This window comes from Ascaphus truei, chromosome 4 (genome assembly GCF_040206685.1).
Source record: "Ascaphus truei isolate aAscTru1 chromosome 4, aAscTru1.hap1, whole genome shotgun sequence".
NCBI lineage: Eukaryota > Metazoa > Chordata > Amphibia > Anura > Ascaphidae > Ascaphus > Ascaphus truei.
In genome coordinates, this window is record NC_134486.1 from 26,305,927 (window position 1) to 26,330,656 (window position 24,730).

General features: G+C 46.0%; 1 protein-coding gene across 4 annotated transcripts in view; it reads left to right on the plus strand.

Annotated features, from left to right (window-relative positions):
- Window positions 1-24,730, plus strand: part of LCLAT1 (lysocardiolipin acyltransferase 1) — a 250,511-nt gene that overhangs the window by 152,515 nt on the left and 73,266 nt on the right. The window lies entirely within an intron of this gene.

The window sequence follows — 24,730 nt, forward strand, 5'->3', positions numbered from 1 at the left end:
AATCCCAAGCGGCGACGTGTCACGTGGTGTGGCTGTGAGCCAATGAGGAGAGGAGAGGAGGAGGGGTGGGCTTCGGAGAGGAGGAGGGGAGGCTTCAGAGAGGAGGTGGGGAGGGCTTCGGGAAGCGGGGAAAGCAGCTGCAGCACCAGCACCAAGGGAGCCCCCCTGCTCCCTCCCACAGACTCTCTCCTCTGTGTCTGCAGATGAACGAGGGGGAGGGAACCCCTGGCAATGAGGAGAGGAGGCTGCGGGGAGCGGGGGAAGCAGCTGCGGGGAAAGCAGCTGCAGCACCAAGGGAGCCCCCTGACACCAAGGGAGCCCCCTGCTCCCTCCCACAGACTCTCCTCAGGGAGACTTCGGGGAGCGGGGAGGCAGGGGAGGGAACCCCCTGACACACAGTGATGGCCCCGTCCCCTGACGTCATTGCCACGCCCACCCGATTCGTTTTGCGCCCGCTCCCTACAGACCGCAGATAGCGGTCAAGTGCCTCTCCACGCGCCTCCTGTCTGCAGTGCGGGCGCGTGGTCTGAGGCAGCTGGGCCTTAGCCTAAGTGCTCTGAAGCAATATTGTGTACTCCTGTTTTTCTCAGATGAGTTTAATGTTGGATATTTTCCTACACGATTTGTTTTTCATATAAATCATTAAAAAAAAACTAGTCATTTTTACTATATAATGCACTGTGATGTTCCAAATTCCAATGATTCACAGACCACATTACTTAGCTGGACATACCACACTGGAGAGTCAAGTTAGCTGTTACCTCTGTCTGTTCTTAGACATAGGCAGCAGGGAATGTTCTGCTATCATCATCACCCTTGGGTGCATTTATAGTAGCTGAAAGAAGCCATTAATAGTAACTTCCCTGGTATATTGTTACTTATATGTTTACTTTCTGATTTTTGTTGTGGGTTACACAGTAAATTGTCAGTGTCCTGAATATAAAAATAAAGCCTTTGCAAAACAAATGTACGGTATATGCTTAAGACTGGGGGGGCGCAGGATTTTTCAGGGGGGGGTGCGGCGGTTGCAGAGGCCCCAAGCTCGTCCCCCCGGCATTAAAAGTCAAATCCAAAGAGGTAATGGGGGGGGGGGAGGGCGCGAGCAGTGCAGGGAGCAGGCCAGAGGGGCTTCAAACGTTTGCGCACCCTTGGCTTAAGATGCTAAACTAACTCTAACAATCTGAAGCTTGTTTATCATGTTTTCAGTCGGCGACGTACAGTATCATTATTTTGCCAGTATATTGAATTAAGCCCACAGTGTCCCCTGGTGGTCGTATTTTTGCCTATTCACGTGTCCCACCCAGCGTAAGGGCAATTAAAATAACTAAATGGCAGATTATTGCACCTCCCATAGTTAAAGCAAAACACATTCAGAAAACAACATGCTTTAGACATATTTTACATTCTTTGTTTTTCACATTTCTATATCTAACATGATTGCATGATTTCCTCCCAACGCTTGCAGCCATTCAAAATTAATAATACAACATTGTAACCCATTATTTGTACAAATCCCAAAGATTTAAACATGCCTTGATTTTAAATCCATTCATCTTTTACTTTTAAGGAGCCCACTGCAGGAAGATTGCTATTGAATCTTATTTTTTTTGCTGATGTGTATGGATGTAGTTGCCGTTAATAATTAATGCTTACGAGTTTTACGATTTAAAACAGCAAAACATATACAAACCGTATATTTTTGTTTGAAATAAATCAGTTCTGTAGATAATACTGATCAAAAAATAATAATATTATATTCAAATCTTAACTCCATTGTTAATGAGTTTTAACGCATCCTTTGATATCTATAGCAGGTTGTAGCCCACGTCCCAAGCAGTGCAAGATCTTTGCAACACTCTCCTGTTTGGGATAATTTGTTGCAAATGTTCCCTGCAGTTTGAGCTGTAAACTGTAACAATAGATAATATTACCTTAGTAATGTAAGGATACATTGTAGCTGCTGAGTTACATTGATTGAAAGATTGTAACGGAAAGGCGGCCATTATGTTAGGCACACAATCATGATACACATTTATAACAGGAGCACCACACGATTGCCAGCTTAGGTAAGAATGTAGAATTATACATTGTCGTGTGCTTTACATATACAAATGAGAAGACGGAAAAGGGATGGGGTTGGGGAATGCAGTATTGCTGCTTTAGCATTGTAGCATGTAACATTAATAGTAACCGCATTGACATTGGTACTGTATATTCAGTCTAATAATACATAATCCAGCAGTTGTGTGTGTGTGTATATATGAAGTTGAAAAAAGACATATGTTCATCAAGTACAACCTGTGCTAAATTTAGATGACAGACACGTTATCCTATATTTGTATTTACAGTATATTGACCCAGAGGAAGGCAAACAAAACCCCCAGTGTTATATCATCCAATGATATCTCATAAGGGGAAAAATAAATTCCTTCCTGACTCCAAATACAGTATTATCAATCAGGTTACTCCCTGGATCAACATCCTTCCCATGTATACTTATTAGGTATATCCCTGTATACCTTTCCTTTCTAAAAAGATGTCCAACCTTTTATGGAAGATATCTATTGTATTTGCCATCACAGTCTCCATGGGTAATGAATCCCACATTGTAACTGCACTTACTGTAACGAACGCTTTCCTTTGTTGCTGGTGAACTAATAATTTTCTTTGTTTATAATATTATTGCATAGCATTTAATCATCTTTTTAAATTATTCAATAAAATTGAGTCTTGAGGAATAAAATGTCAGCCACTAACAAATATGGTCTCAAGGACGCCATCATAACTTCATTTGGACTCTGAGTCCCACAGAACACAGATGGAGAACCATATGAAGGCTCTCAGGACTTGTCCAACACACCACATATCACTTCAGAGCATCCATTCTAAAAAGTGCTCTTCATAACTATACAGTGCAATTAAATGAAAGTACCTGAACATGTGCAGAAATATAATTAATGTACGAGTGTGTTCACCATGTGAATGTAATGTAGGTCGCATCTTGTAAGATTTCTCCTTCTATAAATGTCTGGTTAGTGCTATAACCTCACGCCTTAACCGGCACAGTGCCCTAATGATGTACCAGGTACATCAGGGGGTGCTGGCTCGTTTTGTACCGCTTCGACAAAGCGTCCAACCCGATAATGATGGAAGTGGAGCCCTCTCCATGTCAGTGTCCAGCGCCCATCATCATGTGGCGCGAACACAGGCCCGGCAAGTGCCAGAGATCCCGTGGCATGCTTGTGCCTTCGAACCCCGACTCTAAAGGTTAAACCATCTTGTGACACTAATTTTGCAAACACTCAAGTATCGTTTCAATATGTTAAGACAGAGTTGGTTGTTGGCTTTAGCCTGTTTATCCTTGGCATTTAAACAGATAAAATGCCTCTTATTGATTTGTATTACCTTTAACATTTCTAAAGGTGCGGGATATATTGGGACTGGCCATCTGCAGAAACGACAGGCATGAAAACCGGCTAACCCTCTTAAAAATATCTATTCTTCAAATCTAAAGTCTGTTAACCTTATTTACTGTTTGGCTTAATGGAATGTAACCCCATTTAGAAATTCGTCAAGCCTGATACTAAATTGCTGAATTATTTCTCATGTTTGAGAGAGTGCCAAGAAATTAACACCTTCACTGCTGGATTACCAAAGTCAGATGAACGTGTAACTGTGCATGCATTATTGTGCATCCTATACACATTATTTGAGTAGTTGAGAATGGGATTTAAAGCAGCAGTCCCCTCTATTCTTTATTTTAAATTAAAAAAATGAGATACAGGAAGGATGGGAATTCATTACTGGAACTAATTATATTCAGCTCCAGGGACCCTCCGGTTTCCAAGATACTTACCGTATCAGTGTAACAAGTTTGGCTCCCTCCTGCGGAAAATAAATCCTGCAGGATGTGCGGGAGGAGGTTAGTTAGGTGAGATTGTTGCTTTAAAGGTTTTGTCTTACTATTTGATTAATAATGTTAACTTCATGGAGGTTACCCCAATTGATGACTTTTGTGCTGTGGTTTTTACTTTTTCTGATCGTGGATCAGTGGCGGGTCCATGTGATTTGTAATTACTAACCTACTTAAGGGGCAGTCACTCCTAGGCCACGCCTATGGCGACGGCGACACGATGGGTGACGTCACCCGTCGCCACCGCCGAAAGTTATATTTCGCCGGGCGGCAGCGTCGCGGGTTTCCGGGCCTTTGATTGGTACTAGGGCCGTCAGGTGAGACGACAGTCCTTGAAAAATCTAATTTTGCCGGCTGCCAATTTTCGCAACGGTGACATCGCTCCGTCGCATTGTCGCCGTCGCGCTTACTATAAGCGCACCCGGCGGCAACAATGCATTTGTTTTCGGCCGACGTGCAGTCGCCGGCACTATAAGCGCGGCCTTAGCAGGTCAAAAAAATTAAACGACTTATCAGTATAATTGTCTTCTTTAGAAAGATGTAATCGCCCTTAAAGTTAAGTTTTACCTGTTTTCATCCTGCAAAAATTAGATATGTTTCTCTTTCCAAACCGTGGAGAAAAAAAACCTTTTAGTTTTGAGGACTGACAGTCTTATCACCAAATATATTAAATACAAGTTGTTAACACCATCCATAGCTTTTGTTTGCCATTGTAAAGTCACAAGCTTAAAATATTTTTCAATATTTGATCAGTTGGTTTCTAAGGCTGGCGCTGACCGGGCTCATGCTTGAGAGTGGTGACGTCACTAACTCTTCAAACATGAGCGTTCTGCTGCCCTGCAAAAAATTTTAAGCGGGGGCGTGGCTATGAAGGGAGTGGGCGTGGCTATGAAGGGAGGGGGCGTGTCATTGGCTGGATCGGTACTATGTGTCTCTGTGTCTCCATTCTCTCCCTCCCCCTTCCAAAAATAGCAATTAATTGTGCAAGAAAAATAAAATAAATAAAAATTGTGCAAAGAAAAATAAAAAAAACCTCTCTCCGCTCACCCCCCTTCCACCTCCCTCTGTCCCATTTGATTCCATCTCTCTCCGCCCCCCCTTCCACCTCTCACACACCCCCCTTCCACCTCTCACACACCCCCTTCCACCTCTCTCCACTCAGACTATTCTGCCTCTCTCTCCCCATTGGTGAGAGCAGGGTCGTGTGACCCTACTCTCCGCTCCGAATACAAGCTCTTTTGTCTCACCAAGCCCCATGCTTGGAAGATCGTGCGTGCCCGCGAATGAGCATGCCGCGTGGGCGTGATGATTAATTTGTATAGAGGTAAGCGCGCCAAGCGCATAGCGCGGTCAGCACCAGCGGGGTCTCGGCCTAAGGCATAACTCACCTACGTTTAACCTGTTAAACATGTCACCAGTTGTAGTTCACCTTGATCCAATGGACTGCCTTTGAGCACCATAGTTTATATTTACAGGATGCCAATCTTATCTACTATATATTTCTGAAAGTGTCCTATGTGTCCGGGTCTGTATGTGTCTCCCTGTGTCCCTCCCTGTGTCCCTAGCGGCAATCCCATTGGACCTGCCTCACCAATGACATTGCTCCCTTGGCCCACCTGCCCCTGCACACCTCACACCACTGACTCAGCCCAATGAGATTGCTCCCTTGGCCCCACACCCGCCCCCGCACACCTCTCATTGGCCTGCGCCCAACACACCAAACACACCAACACCACTGCCACACTCTCCCAGCCCTCACTGACCTTTGGGAATGCGTCACAGCACCTAAACCTCAGTTCTCTGGGAGATTTGGTAACGCTTCACAGCACCTAACCCTCATTGCTCTGGGAGACGATGCTCTCACCTCTCAACCACAACAACTGCGGAATCAGGTACAGACTCTTAGCTATATATATATTCTTTTCACCACTGCAACACTACCCACCCTCACACAACACCGCACGCTCACCCCACCTCCACACAACGCACCATCATGGAACACACACCACCTGTTCACAACCCCCCCCCTACCAATGCACACCACAAAGCACGCCACACATCTCCCGGTAGGGCCTCACACATCACCTTAACACTCCTGCAACATCAATGCTTCACTATATGACATAGCACTCATTCCATTCTAATACACCTCCTCACACATGTCTGCTTTATGCACCACAAATAAACACCTCCAGGGACCACACATCTCGCCTTCACCCTGCTGCCACATCCGTGTTTCAATCTACACAACAAGCCCTCCTGCATACCGCCCCCCCCCCCAACCCCCTCCCCAAACACTCCCGTCGCACGGATGCCCCCCCCACCCCCCCACCCCCCACAAACACTCCCGTCGCACGGATGCCCCCCCCATACCCCCCCTCCAAACACACACACCATCCCGTAGCCCCCATCACAACCCCTCCTGCAGGAGCAACACCTCTTCTATCCCGCTCAATACACACAAAACACTCACGTACCCAACAACACACTCCCGTTAAAACTCCACAAACCAAACGCATCCCAAGCGCGCACGTGGAGCGCCAACCCTACCACACACACACACTCCCGTCGCACGGATGCCCCCCCCACCACCCCCCAAACACTCCCGTCGCACGGATGCCCCCCCCCACCACCCCCCAAACACTCCCGTTGCACGGATGCCCCCTCCACCACCCCCCAAACACTCCCGTCGCACGGATGCCCCCCCCAACCCCCCCCCCCCACAAACCCTCCCGTGCAAGCAAACACAGCAACACCTCCTGTACGGCCTAAACCCTACCTCCGTTCAGGGCCCGCATCCCAAGCGCGCACGTGGAGCGCCAACACTGCATACATACACACCAAACACTCCTGTATACCGCAAGCACAACACTAATAAACTCCAGTCGCACGAATGCCCCCCCCAACCCCCACAAACACTCCCGATGCAAGGATGCCCCCCCCAACCCCCACAAACACTCCCGATGCAAGGATGCCCCCCCACCCCCCCCAACACTCCCGTCGCAAGGATGCCCCCCACCCCCCCCAACACTCCCGTCGCAAGGATGCCCCCCCCAACCCCCCAAACACTCCCGTTGCACGGATGCCCCCCCCAACCCCCCAAACACTCCCGTCGCACGGATGCCCCCCCCAACCCCCCAAACACTCCCGTCGCACGGATGCACCCCCCCCAAACACTCCCGTCGCACGGATGCCCCCCCCCCAACCCCCCAAACACTCCCGTCGCACGGATGCACCCCCCCAAACACTCCCGTCGCACGCATGCACCCCCCCCCAAACCCCCAAACACTCCAGTCGCACGGATGCCCCCCCACCCCCACCATAAACCCTCCCGTGCACACAAACACAGCAACACCCCCTGTACGGCCTCAACCCTACCTCCGTTCAGGGCCCGCATCCCAAGCGCGCACGTGGAGCACCAACACTGCATACATACACACCAAACACTCCTGTATACCGCACGCACAACACTAAAATTAATCACCTCACACCCCCCTCACCCCAACAAAGACCCAACTATACCGCTAACACAACACCTCACGGTGCATGAAAAAACACACCTTCACCCTGCTGCCACATCCGTGGTTCAATGTACACAACAACCACTCCTGCATACCGGACCCCTCCCCACCCCCCATAAAACACTCACGTCGCACGGATGCCCCCCCCACCACCCCCCAAACACTCCCGTTGCACGAATGCCCCCCCCACCACCCCCCAAACACTCCCGTCGCACGGATGCCCCCCCCACCACCCCCCAAACACTCCCCTCGCACGGATGCCCCCCCACCACCCCCCAAACACTCCCGTCGCACGGATGCCCCCCCCCAAAATAACACTCCCACAAACACCTCACGGTGCATGAAAAAACACACCTTCACCCTGCATACCGGACCCCTCCCCACCCCCCCCCCAAAACACTCCCGTCGCACGGATGCCCCCCCACCACCCCCCCAAACACTCCCGTCGCACGGATGCCCCCCCCACCACCCCCAAACACTCCCGTCGCACGGATGCCCCCCCACCACCCCCCAAACACTCCCCTTGCACGGATGCCCCCACCACCCCCCAAACACTCCCGTCGCACGGATGCCCCCCCCCCCAAAAATAACACTCCCTTAGCACGCACCCACAAACCCTCACCTGCACGCAAACACAGCAACACCTCCTGTACAGACTCCCACATCACCTTAACACTCCTGCAACATCAATGCTTCACAATATAACATAGCACTCATTACATTCACCTCCTCACACATATCTGCTTTATAAAACAACAACTACCTGAGAAAGCCGCCGTTGCCCGTGATGTCAACCGTTAATAAATATGTGTTAATATACGGTAATAATGTGTTCTGAAATTGTCAATTTTCATTTACATGTTATCTAATTTTAAAAAAAAAAATTCACACACACGCACCACGCGCACACACACACACACACACGGCCTCAACCACACCACACGGCCTCAGACACACCCCCACAACTCCTGTGCTGATACGCCACACACTACCTACCCCCCACACAACAAACACCACAACGCATGCTGCGCCATATTCAACCCACCTATCCTACACAACACTTAAACACACCCGCACATACACAAATACACACCAACACACACTCAACAATAAACACCTCTCATTTACACTCCACACAATGCACATTAAGTACTCTGGAACACCTCTCCCCTGGAACATCAACCTGCCACACACCAAAACCTGCCCATAAACACACACACACAACACAAAATTAACTCACATTTGTAATAAAATATATTTGAACAAAAAACAAAATTACATAACATTTACACGACATTTTACAATTTCTGTACACATTATTACACTACATTAACACATAATTATTCACGGTTCACATCACGGGCAACGCCGGGTCTCTCAGCTAGTAAGGAAATAAGCAGCTAAAATAATGCTTAAACATGTTAATGATTTCTGAATCCCAAGCAAAGACATTAAAATGTATAACAGTAGTTTGGGCTGTAGTCCTGTACCCCGATGAACTGTGCAGACTACACTTTTCGGACGTTTCTCCTATCATATATTTGTGTCCGTTATTTTATTTTCAGTTTGCCGGTTCTTTCGGAATTGTATGATATTTTCAGGCATAAGATGTCTAATGTTTTAACACAAGCATCCAGCATCCAATCCGCAATCAGCCACATCAGTTTGCAAGGCTGCGATTGTGCTCCTGACAGTAACGGGACTCGCCACAATCAAAATACTGAATTGACAAAATGCCTTGTGCCAATTTATTAAAAGCTTATAAAATACACACACACACCATCAAAAATTGTTCACTTTGATGTTTTGTGATTTTAATACACAGCATTGTAATAATGTACTGAATTTAGTAAGAGGACTATTTCTGTAGGAACTCACCGCAGGCGAGGTCTGACTTTTTCTTTCTTTTTTTTAAAGACTTCAACAAGAAAATCTTAACTCTTAACTTACAAGTACATTTAAGTTTTTCTCTCATTTCATTATTTAAGGTTGGAGTGTTTAATGTAGTTTAGGTAAAGGTTTCTTTATCTTTATTTAGGGTTCCACCACCTTTTTTATTTATTTTTTTTAGCTTAAAATACTGTACGTGTTACTCTGTGGGGGTGACACATTTTGTCCGTTGCTGGACGCAGTGTCCTGACAGTAACTTTACCATGTTCTGTAGTTTTTGTCCTCAGACATTTTTCACATAGTGCACTAGTAACTGGCTAAAAAAAAAAACAACTTTCTCTTAGGCCTCGTTCAGGGTGCCGAAGGCAGGAGTTGGAGGGAGGGCGTTCGCGAGGGCGGGCGGTAGTCTGCTGGGCGATGTGTGTTCATCCTCCCCAGCAGACTTTTTCAGGAGTTGAGGAGGCGGGGAGGGGGCGGAGCTACAGACCTGAGGTTAGGGATCCAAGTTGCAGTCTTGAAATCATTCTCAAGAATGATTTCATTGGCTGCCAAGGTCCCAGTGACGCTGCTGCAGCTTCAAAAAACGAATTGGTTTGTTTATTGAAACTGTAGCCAGCGTCAACTCCGTACTTAGGAGACAGGGCAGCTGCTACCCTGACAACCAGTATTCAATTTGAATATATTGTGTCCCACGGCAGCTCGCACGTCAGTACGCCCTCCCTCCGAAGCCTGCACCCTGAACGAGGCCTTAGGTTGTGCTAAAACACAATCACTTAACCAAAGTGCTATTCAAATGATTCAGCACCCTTTAATGAAAATGGGCCAAAGAGCTTGCAATCTAAAAAAGCATCCAACAATTTTTGATAGAATCATCAACATAAGATACTTATGCCTAGACACATACTAATTCCTTATGTAAGATACTTACTGTACCTCTTCTAATGTATGGATTCCCAATTTAACATACAGTATTCGCCTCTTGGCACATGTAGATTTGCACAACTTACTGCAGATTCTGGTCCCTGCCAACAGCCAGACTCTGGTCCCAGCCACCAGCCAGACTCTGGTCCCTGCCTCCAGCCAGACTCTGGTCCCTGCCTCCAGCCAGACTCTGGTCCCTGCCTCCAGCCAGACTCTGGTCCCAGCCACCAGCCAGACTCTGGTTCCCGCCACCAGCCAGACTCTGGTCCCCGCCTCCAGCCAGACTCTGGTCCCAGCCACCAGCCAGACTCTGGTCCCAGCCACCAGCCACCAGCCAGACTCTGGTCCCTGCCTCCAGCCAGACTCTGGTCCCAGCCACCAGCCAGACTCTGGTCCCCGCCACCAGCCAGACTCTGGTCCCTGCCTCCAGCCAGACTCTGGTCCCAGCCACCAGCCAGACTCTGGTCCCCGCCACCAGCCAGACTCTGGTCCCCGCCACCAGCCAGACTCTGGTCCCCGCCACCAGCCAGACTCTGGTCCCTGCCTCCAGCCAGCCTATGGTCCCCACAACCAGTCAGATGAAGCATTTGATAATAAGGAATATGGTCTTCGTGCAATTTTGTCATAATCTGGTAATATGAAGCTTAGTAATAAGAAAAAGAGAAAAAAAGATAAGAATGGGTTTGGGGTACGAGACAGCACATGATTTTACTATAACAGGACCGTGAAATACAGGACTGTGATGGCAAAAGTGTAACAAGTGACACCAATGTTTTGTAAGCAGAAAACACCAACTTTTTTTGTAAAACATTTGACAAAATTGTGCAGCGAGACAACTGGGTAATCCCATAAGAAAGCCTGCTGAAGAGCTTTCAATCTATCAATCAATACATTACCTTACTTAATCTGTACTACTCACAATACCAGGATTGAGCCATTTTCTTCATATTGCAAACAAAAGTAACATTGGCACTACATGCTTTGTTGATTAATGTTTATCAGTCTCAAAATGCTTTCAGCAGCAAATAGCATGAAAGGGAAAGTTAGTGTCTGGGTATATTCCTAATCTATAGAGCAAAATACACCCGAAAAGAGATCACTACAAATAAAATTATAGTAAATCATAACAGGACATCAATTCATTTGGGAAGGTCAGGGCAGACGTACACTGCTCAGTAACAGAGACATATTGGTGAGGTCATGTTTTTGTAAGATTAGGGTACAGATTTAAAAGCATTTACACAGCCTTTGGTTGTCTTCCCTTTAACACACACACATACCTCTTTAAATGGAACATGTCGTAGGGCATCTCGAATTCATTTTGCAGTTAGTATTCCTGTGGTTTAGCTGAACACATAATTTAACTAAATGATGAGGGCAGAATATCCAGTTTTAGCAATGGGTGTCATTTCACTTTTCGTTGGGTGCATATATAGACCTAACAAAGAGCACGTGGTTACCTTTTGATTCAGTTCTTACATTCGGATTTTATACAGTAGTACTCTGGAAAATGATGCAGAAATAATACTTTATCTTACCCCTGTCATACCGGAATGAAAATGAATATTCTTAGCGTGCATCTCAACAAATGTTTTATTCAGGGAAAACCTAACCAGAGAGCATGGGCACACAGTGACACCTAGTCTCGTAATCATATACACCTAGTGGTGCAGTGACCACAGGAGACACTGACAGAGATGCACATAGTAACAAACAAACGCTGTAGGACATTTGGTTGCAGCGGTTTCACCGTGAGCACCGGTGTTTAGTCGCAAGTGACCTCGGCGCCGGCTGCTAGGCGGCCAAGGTGAGTCCCTATCCTTAACCCTTACCCTAAAACCCCCTAATCTTAACCCTTAATACTAACGCTACCCCCTACCCAAAAACCTTAACCTCTTACCCTAAAACACCTTACCCAAACCGCTAAACCCCCTAAAGTTAACCCCCTAGCGTAACCACTAAAGCCCCTAAAGTTGATCCTGCACATATAATGATATAATGTATAATTATCATGTGAAATGCTAGCAATAGTTTGGCACTATGATCCCGTAGACCTAGTTGTGAGAGATGTACTTCTTTGCAGCAGGCAGCATCTGGCATGCTTGACAGCCATCACTAATCAAGTTGGCAACTGAAAGCCGTCTCTGGGCAACCAGACTACTAATTATAGAAACACAATTGTGCTCCCTACCCCAACCCCTAAAACCCCTAAAGTTATCCCCATACCGTAAACGTTGCCTTATCGCAGAAGTGGCCGATAGCGGAGGGTCTCGCTGCTGCCAAGCGCTGGTGGGGACGTGGTCGTGGCGAGACGGACGCTAATAGGGACCCATTCCAACAAAGCAATATTTGGGCAGATTATTCTATTGGAGTTTACGGGGGCAACTAATGTGCAAATCTATGAAGCTCAGGAATAGGATGGGCGAGAACTATATGGCCCATTAGACCTGGTAAATCTGGTGTCACCAAGTCAAACCTGACACTGGGATTCAAAACTGGTTGAACTGCTTGAAAGGCAGTGACGTTACCAGTGTCTTAGACCACCATGTTCAAATATATTTCTTTCATATCAATCTATTTGCATAACCCTCTAAAGAGCATGTTACATGATGTTGGTATACTCTTTGATTACTTCAGAGGTGACTGAGCCACTGATTGAGCCACCTGTGCTGATGCAGGGATATCCTTAAAACCTGACCTGTTAGTGGCCCTTGAGAACTTGAGTTGGCCACCCCTGGATTACTTGAACACTTTTGTGCTGCCATTTATCATTGACCCTTTCATGGCACATAATACAAGATCATACCAAATAAATATACTTTATTACAAACATTTCTTAATTACAACATACAGTAGAAAGTCATTCTTAAGACACGTAATGTTATGCCTACACACATTTACAGTGCAACACCAATCTGTATTTCAGAATTTTATCAAACATGCATCAAAGTTACTCTAAAGGGCCAGGGATCAAATATTTAGGTGTAATTAATTTAAAGGGATTTTTAACCCAACCCCCCATAGCCAAGGGTTATTAATATTTGAATAGACTGAGATCTGTCAAAGTAGGCTACTGATATTGAGATGTGACGACTAAATCGCTCCAAGTATAATAAAGTGCAGGTGGCTTTGCAAAGTTCATGGTACGACTTTGGCAATAGAAAGTATTGCAAAAGAAAGATTGGTCAAACTGAAACCGTAGCACCGTCTCCGTCATTTCATAGGTGTACGTTCCTCACAGGTGTTATTTATTTACACTAATGTGTCATGGCAGCCACAGCAGGCCTGGCTACATTTCTTGTGGCTGGAAACCGGTCTGCTGGGCTACGTTTCAGAGTGCTCTCTGATACAGACATTTTATTTTCCCAGGGAGGAGGAGCAGGTGGTTAAATCCATACAAATATGCATTATGTTGGTGTGGACTAGAATGATCCCATTAGTTGTAGGACATTTCCACCTGGATTTGGTAAAACTGAAGATGATGTAAATTGGACAGTACGCCCGGGATTTGAAAAACTACAACCTGAGGATTCAAAGAAACAAAAACACATTTTTCATCTCCGGTTATGCTGTTGTACATTAGTTGGAGTTATGGGAAGAGGGAGCGGCTCAGTGAGTAAAAACACTGACTGGCACCGAGTTTGAAGCAGGGGAGCCTGGTTCAATTCCCGATGTCGGCTCCTTGTGACCTTGGGCAAGTTACTTTATCTCCCTGTGCCTCAGGCACCAAAACATAGATTGTAAGCTCTACAGGGCTGGGACCTGTTCCTGCAAAATGTCTCTGGAAAGCGCTGCGTACAACTAGCAGCGCTATACAATTTGTCACATTTTAGGAAGAGCCAAAACATTTGTTGACAATATTTTATTTTTGTATTTTTTATGCAAAGTCTTATGTTGTATATTATTGTTTTCCACGTTTCACACATTGATACTTTGTGGAAATGGGTTCTTCTACCTGAGCAGTGTATTACAAACGTAATGGCAAATAAATCCTCTTCCAAGAACTGTAATGCAATTGTGCTTTCTAGTAATAATCTCTAAGTGGATTTATTTGAATTTTAGTAACAAGTGGTATTTTCTATCAGGTTAACAAATTGACCAGTGACAGTCTGTAAATGTGATCAGATTAATGCCTCTGCAAAGGAAATGATACTTGATTAAGTGATCAGTTTTATATTCTGGCCTTCTGTGTATACAATAAACATTCAATGTCTTAATTGCTGGTTGACTGCATTGATTTAGCTAACCCTGCACAATTTATGATATTATGTATAATTATCATGTAAAATTCTAGCAATAGTTTGGTACAGTACCATGATCCCATAGACCTAGTTGTGAGAGATGTGCTTCTTTGCAGCAGGCAGCATCTGGCATGCTTGACAGCCATCACTAATCAAGTTGGCAACTGAAAGCTGTCTTTGGGCAACCAGACTACTAATTATAGAAACACAATTGTGCTCCTATATTTATGTGTGTCAGTCAGATCATCTTAAACGTTCAGCTGTTTTTCTAATCATCTTTAACTTTGATAAATGCAAAACTCGGAATAAGATTACAATTTTCCCTCGGTGCAAAATTCCTAGGATGCTTCCAGACTAAGTATTGATGGAGCAAAATCAAATGTATTGTTTGATAGTTACAAAAATAAATATGTATTGATATAGCTACAATTACCTTCTCGCATTGGACAGTTTTTATTGTGTTTTCAATACTAATCACCTATTCCCTTGTACCCTTGTATATCCTACATATAGAAAGTGTGTGTGTGTGTGTGTGTGTGTGTGTGTGTGTGTGTGTGTGTGTGTGTGTGTGTGTGTGTGTGTGTGTGTGTGTGTGTGTGTGTGTGTGTGTGTGTGTGTGTGTGTGTGTGTGTGTATATTTTTTTATTATTATTTATTTATTTTTTTACTTGTGAGCACATTCACATGTCTTAGACAGGTCTGCAACCCTGCTTTTCGCCATCATCACCTAGCATACAGTGCTTCCACTGCAGCAAGGGATTCTGGGAAATGACATGCAAATGAGCACAGTGCCACCTTTTGTCTCAAGTCCACATTACATGGAAAACCCTTAAGCCAATGCATGCTATTTTAAACACAGCTTTTTAACATAGCCTGGGATGAGATGCAAAACCAATAAACACCCCCCCCCCCCCCCACACACACACACACACACACACACACACACACACACACACACACACACACACACACACACACACACACACACAAACAAACATATAGACAGCAAGCATTAGCTTATATGGGCTCCATGTAACAATGTTTTTTCAGACAAAAGGTGACACTGTGTGCTCATTTGCATGTCATTTCCCAGAATCCCTTGCTGCAGTGGAAGCACTATGCTGGGGATAATGGTGAAAGGCAGGGTTGCAGATATGCCTAAGACATTGCCTATATGCAATATGGTGGAGGTTTCTTGTTGCCTTTTTCACCCACCATAACTTAAAATGTGTGTGTGTCGTGTCGTGTGTCAAAGAGGCACATTACACTCAGAGAATCCCTCTAATCGGCGCACTACAATGCAGAATGTGTTACAGAATGATATATATATATATATCTATATATCTATATTTTTATATATATATATATATATCATTCTGTGTAATCAGTACAAAACTTAAATGAACCTTTTTAAAAGAAACTTTAATAACGTATCAATCGACTATAATAATAAAATCATGATATTGGCGCAAAGTGCTATACTTCTTGTGTATGAGTCTCAAATGAGACATATATATACAGTGTATATATATATCTGCAACCCTGCCTTTCACCATTATCCCCAGCATAGTGCTTCCACTGCAGCAAGGGATTCTGGGAAATATATACATACATACAGTGGTCAACAAATCACCCAAAAATCTACTCGCCGAACCAAAACATCTACTCGCCACCTAGCCCCGCCCCTAGCACTAAAAAATAAATTGAATAAATTCCTAGTATGAACATTCGTTTTTAACATAAGTTTATTTATTGTATTACATTATACTACAATTGGTTCTTGTTACGTGTGTGTGTGTGTGTGTGTGTGTGTGTGTTGGATCTAGGAGAGAGAAAAAAAGCCAGATATGAATGACTAGTTTCCTTAACCCCTTAACCAGTGTCAGGATGCCCCCACTTCCCAATATCTGAAGCAGCAATCCTGCCTGGGATCTTACCTGATCCGCAGTCCCTCGATGTCCAGGTACCCTCATTCCCGCAATGTTATATGTTGGAGGGGAGGTGTTCCCTACCTGTCTTCTGGGTTAGGGGGGATTCCGATGTCTTCCGTGTGAAGCTTGAGGGTAAATAAGATATCCAGATCCAGGGTCTGGGTGAGAGAGACAGAGAGAGTGTGGGTGACAGAGAGAGACAAAGATGGCGTGACAGAGAGACAGAGAGGGGTTGACAGAGAGGGGGTGACAGAGAGCGAGAGTGACAGAGAGAGAGGGAGGGTCAGGAGGTGGGTGACGATGACTGACTGTGTGTGAGCTGGTGACGATGGCTGTGGGTGGGCAGGTGACTGCACTCAAAAGGGAGCCGCGCAGCAGACCGGAGAGCCGCGCGGGACATCAGCGGCATGTGGGGGGGCATATGGGGAGGCAACGGAGGGGCATGTGGGGCATGGGAGAGGCATTTGGGGGTATGGGAGAGTACTTACGTGCTCACGAAGGATGAAGCTTGAAAAGGAAGGCTGCTTCCATGCGAGCTCATATAGAGCCTGGATGCGCACCCAAAAAAAATTGTCAGTGTTCCAAGTCGCGTCACACCAATCAAATTGGGGTATTTATTATTATTATTTTTTTCCCAGCGCGAGCAGGGAAAATTAAAAAAAAAAAAACACGTGCGCTGCTTGGGCCAATAGGAGGTCGCCACAATGTCAAATCCAGTCGCTCGGGGCATGCGGGGGACCGGATTTGTCGAACCCTGTGTGTGTGTGTGTGTGTGTGTGTGTGTGTGTGTGTGTGTGTGTGTGTGTGTGGGTGCGTACATATATATATATATATATATATATATAAAAAAGTTGAATTTTTTTTTCAATATTGAGAAGGTAAAATAAAGACGGCTACTAAATACTGTACAAATCTAAAGTTGGTTGCAAACCTGACGCAAAGGGCCAATAACCAGTCCAATGTTTTCATTTGCATGCCCAAGCCCCAAAATACTTATATCGATTAGTTCAAAATTGGTGACATTTTACTAGACCAACAAGAGGGGAATAAGATCAGAAGTGTATGTTTTCCATGTAACCTGAGGCACGTGATTGTATATCACTGTTCCTTATGCGCAAAAGTATGGCACCATGTAGGAACTAGAGGCCAAAATGTATATGACACGTTTAGGACATTTGTGAGGTCACTGTAATCACTCTGTTTTTACAGCAAGTCACAGTTCTTCATCCAGTGTAGATAATTCCACCCATTCTTATATTCCCAGTCTAGAGACGTCTATTAAGACCCAGTAAAACGTTAGTTAGGAAAGTTGTTGTGAAACCCTCCTATATTCTTACACCCCCACAGCACCTGATGCCAGGGTAACCATCCCAGATTCTAGGCTCACAGCAAACAGTCATGAAATTTCACCAACATTTCACTACACCAAACTAAACGTTGCATTTCCACTTAAGAACCCTTTTTAAATATGCCTCAAAAGATTAATCACGCATGTCATTTACTGGACTTTTTATTAAATGTGCTTACGCTATTCTGAAACTGTGACCTGTCAGTTCCTTTTATGTCTACTTCTTTCAAACTTTCAGTTAGTACTGATTGGGGAGGGTGAGGATTAGAGTAACAAGGTGTGATATGTGTATACCTAGACACATCCTTACCAATCTGTTGGAAGGAGAGGGTGATCATTTAAAAATGGCAAAATAATCCTCTGCAAAATGCATGCGTTGTAAACATTTTGATGACATAACTTTAAGAATATGATAGCACAGAAATTCTCAAATGTGGTGACCTCTGAAACGATTTTCAGAGGATTGTGGGTTTCATTTGAACAAATATTCATATTCTAATTCTACTTCTGGAATTATGCGGACCTTTCAGAAAAACAAAAGTGTATCTCGTTTCTTTCAGGTTCAAAGGTCTCCTTAGTTTATACTTGGACATTTCTATGTCCATGTCAAGTTTGCTCAACAAAGCTAGGGTTAGATTATAAGGAAATGATGGAGAAATGTTCCATATCTTGAGAACAAAACAAAAATACACTTACAGTATGTTATCTTTTCTTTATGTTGGTCCCAGATATGGATTCCTTTTTTTTTATGTGGATGTTTTGATAATGACAGAATAGATGCTTGAAATTAAACAGATCTGCTGTTGTTGGAGTGAGCTTGGAACGTTCTCTTGGCTGTTATCTCAAAGCCTCTCTAAGGTTAACCAAATACATTTTTGGGAATATTGCTACTATAAATAAATAATCAAGGAACAAAACAGGCAACGCTTATTCTGCTATCGAATGGAAACTTGTCATTAAATAAGATCCTCTTACATTTCAGTCTTTGAAACACAGTAAGAGTTCTGGAAACTAATTAGCCAGCAATGGGTAGCAACATGGAAATATATTAAATATACATAACGGACCAAACATGAATACTTAATGCGAGCAAAGGGCCACTTTATTTTATTTCTATTCACATGGAATAAGATTAATTATGTGTAAATGGAAACGAGCACAATGCTTCTCGGTTTTGACTTTACAAGAGACTTATACAGGATAGGATTCCTTTTTGTTAAGCTATGGGAACAAGTGTGATAAATATTTAGTTCACACAATTCAGAACTGTGGATCCAGACACAATATCAAATCCGGAGACAGTATAGTGTTCCAAAACAAAGTATGAAGTGGTAGAAATATATGACCATGTATATAAAATAATAGCTATACCATTATGAAAATGGAAACAATAACTTTCTAGATACACAAACTGAATAGAAACGAATACATTCTTATTGTGTGTCAATTCAAAGCTATAAAACAGATTGGGTTTGTGAGAATTTAATCAAAACTGTGTCATCTTCACAAGAAAGGTACACAACAAACTTCTAAAATTAGGGACTTCTACGCCGAACTCTTTATATCAGAGACTTTCAATGTGTGGTTTATGAACTTGTGTGAAGAGGAGGTATTTGGCGTTATTGTTATATATGTTCTACATGGAGAGGATCCGTTTGCACTATGTTCTATTAAAGTTTCATGCCACACTGATCAGCCTTTCCTGAAGCTTTTATTCCACGGCTGTGCGGCGTACTGACCTCCCTGGGGAGGATTTCTAGTGGAGGGATATGGGTCTATATAAATGTGATGCCTACAGATGCATCGCTATTTATGTTCAGCTTGGGCGCAAGGGAAAGAGCAGCCGAACGGAGCCTTTCATCCCCCCCCCCCTTTCATCACCCCCCCTCACCCGCAGCTCTCACCACCTGCGGGCCCCGTTCTCTCTCCCCTCAGCGGGGGCGCCGCGGAGGGGGGTGTAAGGAGCGCACGCCGCTTCTCCTCACCACCCGCCGGGCCCCGTTCTCTATCCCCTAAGCGGGGACCGCCGGGGAGGGGTGGAGAGGGGTGGGGAACACGCGCAGGGGATGGGGGGGAGGTGGAAATAAGCACCGATCGCCTGGGAGCCTCCAGCCTTCGCCTGCGCACGCCTCCTTCCCAATGCCGCCATTCTCGGCCACTCCCCCCCCCCACCCATCCCAACCTGGGACTGAGTGGAAGCGCCAACCAAGCTTACCCTGCGCGCGCCTCCTGACAGCCCGGCAGTCTCGTGACCCCCGCCCCCCAGCTGCCAACTTAATTCCCACTCAAGGTTAGTCAGCCACCCACTGTTTCCCCTCACCCACTGCCTCCCTCCACCTACTCACCCACACACCGTCTCCCCCACCCACCCAGTAACCCACCCCCCCAGTCTGTCAGTCAGTAAATCCACCCAGTCAGTCACCCACCCAGTCAGACAGTCAATCAGTCAGTAAAGTAGGTCAGTCAGTAACCCACCCAGTCAGTCACCCACCCACCCACCCAGTCAGTCAGTCAGTAACCCACCCACCCAGTCAATCAGTCAGGGACCCACCCACCCAGTCAGTGTCAGTCACCCACCCAGTCAGTCAGTCACCCACCCACCCAGTCAGTCAGTCAGTCGGTAACCCACCCACCCAGTCAGTAAAGTGAGTAACCCAGTCAGTCAGTCACCCACCCAGTCAGTCAGTCAGTCAAAGTCAGTAACCCACCCACCGACATTCACAACCCCACCCAACAATTATTAGATATTCACATCCTGGGCAACGCTGGGTCTCTCAGCTAGTGTATATATATAGTTGTGATGGGATTCTTAAAATCCATTCTAAGTCTATGCAATAGTGTGTGGGGAATATGGCTCGTAAGAAATAAAGTGCAGATTTTTATTCTATTCTCCATACCAGAAAGACTTAGGATATTTTAAAGTGTATATTTTATTAACAAGGTGTGTTAAATACATATATGCTTTGTGCGCAGTAAATGAGCTGGGACTTTCAGACCCAATGTTCTGACAGGCACTGGGGCTGCCAACTTGGTGCCAGTGAGTCTGCCACGACATCAGGAGATGAAAGCCACAGAGAACGTTTGAGGTGTCGGGGTGCTAAGTGGACAGGGCAGGGCGGAGTACTGAGTCCGGAGAACAGAGACCCCCTGGTGGGGGGGACCCTCTGGTCTGCTAGACTCGGTGGGGCCTGCCCAGCCGGAGGCAATGGGCTGGCTAGGGAGAAGATGGCGATCATAGGCGCTTTTCCTATTGGCCAGAACATATGTCCCGCGCACAGGCCGTCCCGAGCCAGCTCAACACGCCCACTGCCTCTGACATCATCAGCCAGATGAGCCCTGCTCTGATTGGCTGCTGAGAATGTTCTCACGCTTCTGATAGTAGTATTCTGTGAATGAAACTCAGAGGTATTAGAAACCCTTGGCCAATCAGATTTTCAGTTCTCAAAGGTTCTCAAGCCCTCTGGAGAGAAAGGAGTGGTATCGTCTGGAATGGCATGCTGATTTCGGTTCTGGGACCTAGGAAAGTCTAGTTTTTATCCCCCGGGCCCCCAGTAAGTGTGTATTTTCTTATGTAGTTGTGTAACATTGTGTGTCTGCTTTTTCTTGTGAAAAAATTTACAATTTATTTCATTATCTTGTTTTGCTCAATGTATGTTTCTGGTAAAAAGGTGTAAATTGCCTGGTCTACCGTCACAGTGGCTATTACTGAAACATGGTACAATGTAGATTATGGCTGCGACATAGCTATACCAGGTTATACTATATTTAGAAAGGACAGGGGAGGAAAGGAGGAGTTTCCCTTTTTCCTGGAACCAGGGTCACGAATGATGTATGAATGATTCCAGTAAGCTCAACTCATGTCCTCCCTCTTCCAAAGCATGACAAGTCCTTAATGTCTTTCTTAATTTTATTGCTGGATTAGAAAACACAGGAACTTGTAGGTGTAGTGTAGGCAGAGAGCGCTTCTCTATGTGGGATGCTTCTATGGGGTTAGACTATGGTAAGAGAGAAAGGCCTTACCAGGGGTGGATGCAGACAGGTCTGTACTCACTGTAATCTAGGGTGGAAAAGGAAGTGAGGGGCAGGGGTCACACTAAAGGTTGAGTGGGACTGCACTAACTGTCAGCAAAAGACAGGGGAGAACATGGGAAAGTCCATTGACTGGGAGGACTGGAGAAGCTGCAGTAGCAGTTCACTGATTACGTGCTCAGAGGCAAGAAATGCAACATTGTTGCATGTTACACAGGCACAGTGTGTGTATGTGGAACCAATGCCTGCAGCTGAACTTAAGGAGCTGACAAGCAGAAGGGGGGTCGGGCAGGAATGTGATTCTTGTTCCATGACACTCCCCGTCTGGTATCTGGAGATACCACTATATAACTGGAATATGTGGAACATATGTGCAATGCATAACAAAGATAACATCACATTCTCAAACAATGCAAGAGTCCATGTCCACATAGCGATGTGACACCGGCCGGTATCACTGGTATCAAGGTTCTTTGGCAAAGGGTGCAGGGTGGATGCACAGCTCCAGGTTTGCTGCTTGCACCACAATGTCTTTGTATAAAAGTCTCTGGCACTGTTTCCTTTTAGTCTTGTAAGAGAGCAGTCCTTTTGTCTCTGTAGTTTCACCCACAGAGTGTATCCCCTTGTAGGTATACCAGCCATGGCAGCCTGTTGCTCTATCACCTGGCGTTTGGCAGAAGGAGAGGGCTTTTGGCTCCTTGTGGGAGCGGATTACTGTCCCTGGAAAACTGGTTGTCGAATGTAATCCAATGAAGGGGGCGTCGTTCAGGGAGACTCCCTGAAGCTGAGCGCTGGGGTTGAACATTACCCGGATTTGATCGGGTTCCTGAGGGTGGTAGGCCCCAGGTGATTGGAGGTACCGACATTCTTCGCCTTCCTCCATTAGAGGTGCTGGCTTTGCGTGGCCGGTAAAGAATATCTTCTGGATGAAGACCACAAAGTTGTTGTTGGTCTCTGGTTCCCTTTGTAGGCCGCAGGGGTGCGAGGTGAACCTAGAGATGGCATGTTCTCCATTGTTTGGGAAGCGCCTCCTTGGTGAACGGAATGGTAGCGGAGTCACCCGACTGCTTAGTCCGTCTTTAGAGAGCTCCTTGACTGTTAACTTCGGGAATCCTCTATCTTCCCTTGATGGTGTTTGTTTGTCATCGTTCCTTGTTGTCTGGAACGCTGTGCACCATAGTTCATCGGTACATTTCTCTTGCACGAGAACATCTCCGCGTAGTTTGGTGAAACGCTTTTGTGTTTCTTTGTTGACTGCCATCGGGAGGTTGTTTTCTCCCTGGACATGCCGAAGAACAGTCTCTTTTGTCCTTGTAAATCCTTTTGGGAAATGTCTCTGCAACTGTCCCCTCTTACGTGTTTGAACGAACAGTCCTTTTGACACTGTGGCTTCGCCTGTGGGGCGCAATCTTTTGCGGCTGTGCCAGCCGTGGCAATCGGTTGCTCTGTTGCTTGATACTCTGTGGAGAGGAACAACTGTACGTCTTAATTGTGCCCTTGCTCGCGGGAGTATCGTCTGATTGTTTGTTGTTTTTAGGACGATCCCTTTGTCGGTCACCTTTGGGAGGTTACTCTCTTCCTTCGGTGGAATCGACTCATCATCCTTGGCTGTCTGGACTGCTGAGCATCCTAAGCCATTGTCGCATCCCATCGGCGTGAGGGTGTCTTTGTTGGTCTCAGGGGTATGACCTTGTCTTTTCTCTTCACTTGGCCCTTCGGTCACTTGGAGATGGCCAAGACATGGTTCAGAGAGAGATGTGTGTCCACATTCTGTCACCTCCGTTCTGCGGGAATCGACGTAGTCTTGCCCGTGCTCTTTGTTAGTGCACGAGTTGCCCACTATCACCCATCCTAGGTCGAGTCTTTGGGCGTATGGCGCGTTGTGGGGTCCGTTGTGCTGTTTACGGACTTTATGTACCCTCATGATGTCCCTACCGAGCAGCAGCAGGATCTTGGCGTCTTGTTCCACCGGCCGGATGTGGTTGGCTATTCCTTTGAGGTGGGGGTAATGGAGTGCCACGTCTGGTGTGGGTATCTCGTCCCTGTTTGTGGCCATGTGGTTGCACTCGATGAGTGTGGGAAGGGGCATGTTCACTTTGCCGTCTATTGAGCATATGGTGTAGCCATTCACTCTTCTCCCTGTGGTCTCCATTTGCCCTGCGCACGTTCTGAGAGTGTAAGGAGAAGCACCATCTTGTATGTTAAACATGTCGAAGAACTCTGACCTGACCAGTGATCGGTTGCTCTGGTCGTCGAGGATTGCGTACATCCTAATAGCCTTCTCAGGTTGTCCCTGGGGGTGCACTGCGACAAGGCATATTTTGGAGCAGGACATTTTGTCACCTTCTTTTCCGCAAACTTCAGCGCGCTGAGATGTGACGGATGTTGACTCTCTTTCTTCTTTCTCCCCGCCATGCTCCGCTACGGAGGATGGGTTCTTGAGTTGGTGGAGTGTCATCGCCTCTGGGTGTAATGCTGTCACGTGCTTGTCACTCTCGCACACTGTGCATTTGATCTCTTCCTTACAGTCCCTGGCTAGGTGAGTCGTGGAACCGCAGCACTTGAAGCAAACTCCGAATTCTCCAAGTAACCTCTTGCGTTCCTCTAGGGACTTCATCCTGAACCCAAAGCACTTGTTGAGTGGGTGTGGCTTCTTGTGTATGGGACATTCCCTGTTTGGGTCCCTTGGTTCCTTGTCTCCGGCGACCGACTGATCGGGAGTAGTTTGGGTCGTGGGAGGCACGTCCGTCCTGCGGGCCGAGATGGGTGTTTGGGGGTTACCATATCTCGTCGCTGGTCTCTCGTTCTTCAGGCTGCTCGCACTGTATGTGGTTTGCGCACCTAAAATGAAACTGGGATCGTTTCTTGTCCTTGCCGCTTCGCGGATGAAGCTCACGAAGAATGAGAATGGGGGGAAGACAACCTGCTTCTCCCTT